Raw genomic sequence first — 6,097 nt, forward strand, 5'->3', positions numbered from 1 at the left:
AGATTAAATCATGTGGCGACAACTACACCATCGTGCATTTAACACCGAACTTTCGAAACCCGAAGGCGTTAATGTTGGACCATGGTTTTTCAAGAACATTCCAGCAAAGGGGAAAGATTGGTCTCTGCAAACAACACAAATATTATGGGAGACATGTGAGCGTCTACGAGAGCTCCCTTCCTAAAGAACAAAAAGCGTGCTTCGCTGCTATCCAAACCCTCCGGTATAATGCACTCTTCCTTGAAAAGGATCCCGGTGCCTAACTGGAGGGCCCGGCGCCGCCATACACTACAACATTGGCACATACAACAACACGTATGGCATGTCCATACCACCAAGCGGAAAAGACACAGACACAAATGAATAAGAACAATACAAATCGCAGCCATAAATCAATAAAAGACGCATTAATGCATTAATACGCCTGAAATATTTCAAGTCAAACGAACTAACCTGTTTGAGAACAGTACAGTCCGCTGGATATTGGGTTGAACGCGAGTTAAATGCACTATCGGTAAAACAAAGAGGCGAAAATGTCCGGGCAATACCGAAACAGGCCGAAACACCATTTGGAGCTTTGCTGAGCATGCGCTGATTAGTCGAGGGGGAGGAGGGTTGAACGAGAGTCGACGAAAAGGTAACATTATAGGGAGCGCCCCATTCATTTAAAATAATTCACAATTTTGATACATTTCTATACATTTTAGAATTCCGGGAAATGACCCCAAAAAACACACAATGAAATCAAGGGTAATTTATGGGCAAGACCTGCGGACTATGTTGTCAGAATAAGTTTCTTTGCTAATAGCCCACTACTGTATTAGGAGTTATGTATGTCATCTCAGTCAATTTGATGATGATAACACTATACATTGATGTCTGAGATGTAGCACATTAGGATGTAAAAAATAAAAGGTGGATGCTTGTGCTAAAATGTACCCTGATGTAGAATGATGTTGACAAAAAGAGCAATATTTATTTAATATTACTGCAAGATAGGGTGTTTATAAATGGCCCTGTGAACACACTTCCAGTAAGTTTGAGGTGTGTTCAGTGTGGATTGAGTTTCGAAGTAGGACCGGGCTCATTTGGGGAGATTTTAAAAGTTCTCCAACAAGTTTAACATATTAATCAAACATTTGATTAATTCAGACAATAACTCAGAATAGCGTTATGCCACTTCACCAATAGAGTGCCAGTTGGGTAGTGCTATTTGGTTAAGATAAGCAATTTATTCAACCTGTATTTAACATTCTATCATAAAGAGCATGTGTTCAAGTTAATAGAAAAACATGTTTTCACATCTCCAGAGGTTCAATTAAGAAAAATGACTATAAAAGGTGGCAATTAAAGTAACCGGGTTGATTGTAACAGGGTTGGAGTTTTCATCTTAAATCAGTCATAACTCCCATTGTGACGGGGTAATGGAATGTTGTGAGCAACAGGGAGGAGCAAATGAATGCAAGCTCCACAAAAAATAGCTATTATTAAAACATTTGTAGCCTATCTATGGTTAATGTGTTATCAAATCAAATCAAATGTATTTATATAGCCCTTCGTACATCAGCTGATATCTCAAAGTGCTGTACAGAAACCCAGCATAAAACCCCAAACAGCAAGCAATGCAGGTGTAGAAGCACGGTGGCTAGGAAAAACTCCCTTGAAAGGCCAAAACCTAGGAAGAAACCTAGAGAGGAACCAGGCTATGTGGGGTGGCCAGTCCTCTTCTGGCTGTGCCGGGTGGAGATTATAACAGAACATGGCCAAGATGTTCAAATGTTCATAAATGACCAGCATGGTCCAATAATAATAAGGCGGAATAGTTGAAACTGGAGGGGGGGGGGGGGCAACCCAGATAGGATGATCACATCAGTGACTCAACCCACTCAGGTGACGCACCCCTCCCAGGGACGGTATGAGAGAGCCCCAGTAAGCCAGTGACTCAGCCCCTGTAATAGGGTTAGAGGCAGAGAATCCCAGTGGAAAGAGGGGAACCGGCCAGAGACAGCAAGGGCGGTTCGTTGCTCCAGAGCCTTTCCGTTCACCTTCCCACTCCTGGGCCAGACTACACTCAATCATATGACCCACTGAAGAGATGAGTCTTCAGTAAAGACTTCAAAGTTGAGACCGAGTTTACGTCTCTGACATGGGTAGGCAGACCGTTCCATAAAAACAGAGCTCTATAGGAGAAAGCCCTGCCTCCAGCTGTTTGTTTAGAAATTCTAGGGACAATTAGGATGCCTGGGTCTTATGACCGTAGCTTTGTTATGTTATGTAATCTGTATTTAACCAGGCAAGTCAGTTAAGAATAAATTCTTATTTACAATGACATCCTACCCCAGCCAAATCCAGACAACACTGGGCACTGCCATATGGGATTCCCAATCAAGGCCAGATGTGATACAGCCTGGATTTGAACAAGGGATTGTAGTGGTGTCTCTTGCACAGAGATGCAGTGCCTTAGACCACTGCACCACTCAGGAGCCCTATGCTTGATCTGCTCAGTTTTCCTCCACGTAACACCAGAAAATGGTCAAAAAGAGTAGAATACTCTTTTGATACTCTTAGACAATTCAATGTTTCTTTAGAAAAAATCATTTAAAAAGGAACATTTTCACCATATTAAAATGACAGTTCAGTTCACGTAACAGAGTTGACCTTAAAATGAGGGACAAACATAAATTAATCACTAATCGCTTTAAATAAATATGAATCTTCAAAAATGACTGTCAAAGCAACAAAGTAACTAGGCCTTTACAATGCTGGAAACATTTGGGGACATTTCTGCACTAAGTGGGTTAAAATCTTCCTAGAAGTCAGACAAACATGAGGAGGGACACGTCAAAATGCTGATTTTTGGCACTTCAGCAAGTAATTATGCAAAACAAAATCACATTTATCAAATTGTCCATGTGGTCTATATTGAAATAAATTTCATTTATATAACAGGAATTTAAAATGCAATATTGGTGCACAATTTCTACTCCATATATCAAAGGGACGCAAAAGGCACTTTCTTCCTGGAAGGACCCAACTGCTTAGAGGGTGGTTAAGGGCTTATGCCAGGAGATTAGGGCAAACCTTATCAGAGAATATTTGCTTTTTCAGTATGTTTCAACATAGGTACACAGTTTACAGGTTTTTAGATAAAACTATACAAAATATATTCATATCAACTAATAATTAATTAAAAAACACTGTTTTGCAACTAAGGTCTAAAGTAGCCTCAACCACACTCTGTATTGTAGTCCCATGGCTTAGCTTCTGTCCTCCTCTAGGTACATTGATTTCAGTACAAACCTAGAAGGCTCATGGTTCCCACCCCGTTCCATAGACTTACACAGTAATTATGACAACTTCCAGAGGACGTCCCCCAACCTATCAGAGCTCTTGCAGCATGAACTGACATGTTGTCCACCCAATCAAAGAATTAGAGAATTAATATAAACTCAGCAAAAAAAGAAACGTCCTCTCATTGTCAACTGTGTTAATTTTCAGCAAACTTAACATGTGTAAATATTTGTATGAACATAACAAGATTCAACAACTGAGACATAAACTGAACAAGTTCCACAGACATGTAACAAACAGAAATTGAATAATGTGTCCCTGAACAAAGGAGGGGTCAGAATCAAAAGTAACAGTCAGTATCTGGTGTGGCCACCAGCTGCATTAAGTACTGCAGTGCATCGCCTACTCATGGACTGCACCAGATTTGCCAGTTCTTGCTGTGACATGTTACCCCACTCTTCCACCAAGGCACCTGCAAGTTCCCGAACATTTCTGGGGGGAATGGCCCTAGCCCTCACCCTCCGATCCAACAGGTCCCAGACGTGCTCAATGGGATTGAGATCCGGGCTCTTCGCAGGCCATGGTAGAACACTGACATTCCTGTCTTGCAGGAAATCATGCACAGAACTAGCAGTATGGCTGGTGGCATTGTCATGCTGGAGGGTCATGTCAGGATGAGCCTGCTGGAAGGGTACCACATGAGGGAGGAGGATGTCTTCCCTGTAACGCACAGCGTTGAGATTGCCTGAAATGGCAACAAGCTCAGTCTGATGATGCTGTGACACACCGCCCCAGACCATGGACCCTCCACATCCATATCGATCCTGCTCCAGACTACAGGCCTCGGTGTAACGCTCAATCTTTCGACGATAAACGCGGATCCGATCATCACCCCTGGTGAGACAAAACCGCAACTCGTCAGTGAAGAGCACTTTTTGCCAGTCCTGTCTGGTCCAGCGACGAACGACGAACGATCAGCTGTCCGCCCAGTCTCCCTGTAGCGCTGTCTTCGGCGTCTCACAGTGCAGACATTGCAATTTATTTCCCTGGCCACATCTGCAGTCCTCATGCAAGTCTAAAGCACATTCACACAGGTGAGCAGGAACCCTGGGCATCTTTCTTTTTGTGTTTTCAGAGTCAGTAGAAAGGCCTCTTTGGTGTCCTAAGTTTTCCATAACTGTGACCTTGGCCTACCGTCTGTAAGCTGTTAGTGTCTTAACGACCGTTCCACAGGTGCATGTTCATTGTTTGTTTTAATTGTTTAGGGTTCATTGAACAAGCATGGGAAACAGTGTTTAAACACTTTACAGTGAAGTTCTGTGAAGTTATTTAGATTCTTACGACTTATCTTTGAAAGATAGTGTCCTGAAAAAGGAACATTTCTTTTTTTTCTGAGTTTAGCACTGAAAGCATATGCTACAGCTATCTAGCACTGCAGTGCATAAAATGTGAATTGTTGTCTCAAAGAGAGAGAAATACAGTAGGTGAACGGTTTTGAACACATTTATTTCTTCCAAAAGCAGGAGAGAAAGAGAGATTGTCATTTTCTTTTCACCTTCGGTTTACCTTTATTTTGCCTGGTCACGTACAGCTGATGTCTTGTGTATTGAAGTCCACAAACAAAGTGAAAAGGTGAGAGGGGGAGAGCGCATAGCTGCGAGAAGGAATACAACGTGGCTGCTATGAAGGTGAACTATGTTTTCGTGTGATCAGGGGTGTCTTTATTCTGACAATTCTGTTTTTTTTATGTTTCTTTAACGGAAGCAAATGGAATGAAACAGGGAGAAACATACCTGAATTAGTCCAATAGAAACTCTCGTTTGCAACTGTCAGACTAAAGATTACAAACTAGATCAGCCAGATGTAGGCCAGAGTGTGCAAGGAAGTATTGAATGTGTCCCTGTCTGTCCCCTCAAATGTTTCTCTTGACCTGTGTCCACCTACCTTGGAAACTTTCATTCATAGGCTAGGTTGTAGCAACCTCGTGATGGGTATAGGGATACTTTGAGTATCATGTAGTAGCCTTAACCTGTCGATGTTACATTGAACTGGGTGAATGGAATATGAATGACAGTCATCCACTATGCTATAATAGAAATGATAAACTGGGTGGTTCGAGCTCTTAATGCTGATTGGCTGACAACCGTGGTATGTCAAACCATATACCCCGGGTATGACAAAACATGTATTTTTACTGCTCTAATTACATTGGTAACCAAGTTTATAATAGCATTATGGCACCTCGGGGGTTTGTGGTATATGGCCAATATACCACGGCTAAGGGCTGTATCCAGGCACTCCGCGTTGCACCGTGCAAAGAGTAGCCCTTAGCTGTGGTATATTGACCATATACCACACCCCCTCGTGCCTTATTGCTTAATAAGGCCATGCTCATGAAAAAAATCATGGTCATCCCTCATCTTAAACAGCACAGACCTCCACTGCAGTCTATCATACTCATCTCGTATCCTTTATCTGATGGTAACTCCTCATCTTCAGTATGAACATGAATTTTGTCACTTATAATAATTGAGCAGTTGAATAATAGAATTAGGTGTGTTAGTGCTGGGCTAGAACAAAACTCTGCACACCCTCTACCTCGTTCTCCAAAGACGAATGAGCATTGAACTAGACTATCACTAGGACTCCATTTTTAGGGCTAGCCAAAGGGAGGGGCATCCGAATTGCATTATTCCTGCTGGGGTGTAGTCATTACGCCGATTCTGTTGCAAAACGTTTCGTCTGTTACAAAACGTTTTCCGTTAACTTCAAACGGAAAACGCAAACGGGAGTTTCTATTGGACAA

At 42.2% G+C, this 6,097-nt stretch overlaps 1 protein-coding gene across 1 annotated transcript in view; it reads right to left on the reverse strand.

The window, feature by feature from the left end:
• LOC118363542 (polycomb group RING finger protein 3) overlaps positions 1 to 573 on the reverse strand; it is a 42,044-nt gene extending 41,471 nt beyond the window's left edge. Inside the window, exon 1 of the mRNA XM_052488415.1 lies at positions 454 to 573. The gene's annotated coding sequence lies outside the window, so the exon portion shown is untranslated. The remainder of the gene's footprint in view (positions 1 to 453) is intronic.
• Between the last annotated feature and the right edge of the window lie 5,524 nt (positions 574 to 6,097).

The sequence above is a fragment of the Oncorhynchus keta genome, chromosome 30 (assembly GCF_023373465.1).
Source record: "Oncorhynchus keta strain PuntledgeMale-10-30-2019 chromosome 30, Oket_V2, whole genome shotgun sequence".
Lineage (NCBI taxonomy): Eukaryota > Metazoa > Chordata > Actinopteri > Salmoniformes > Salmonidae > Oncorhynchus > Oncorhynchus keta.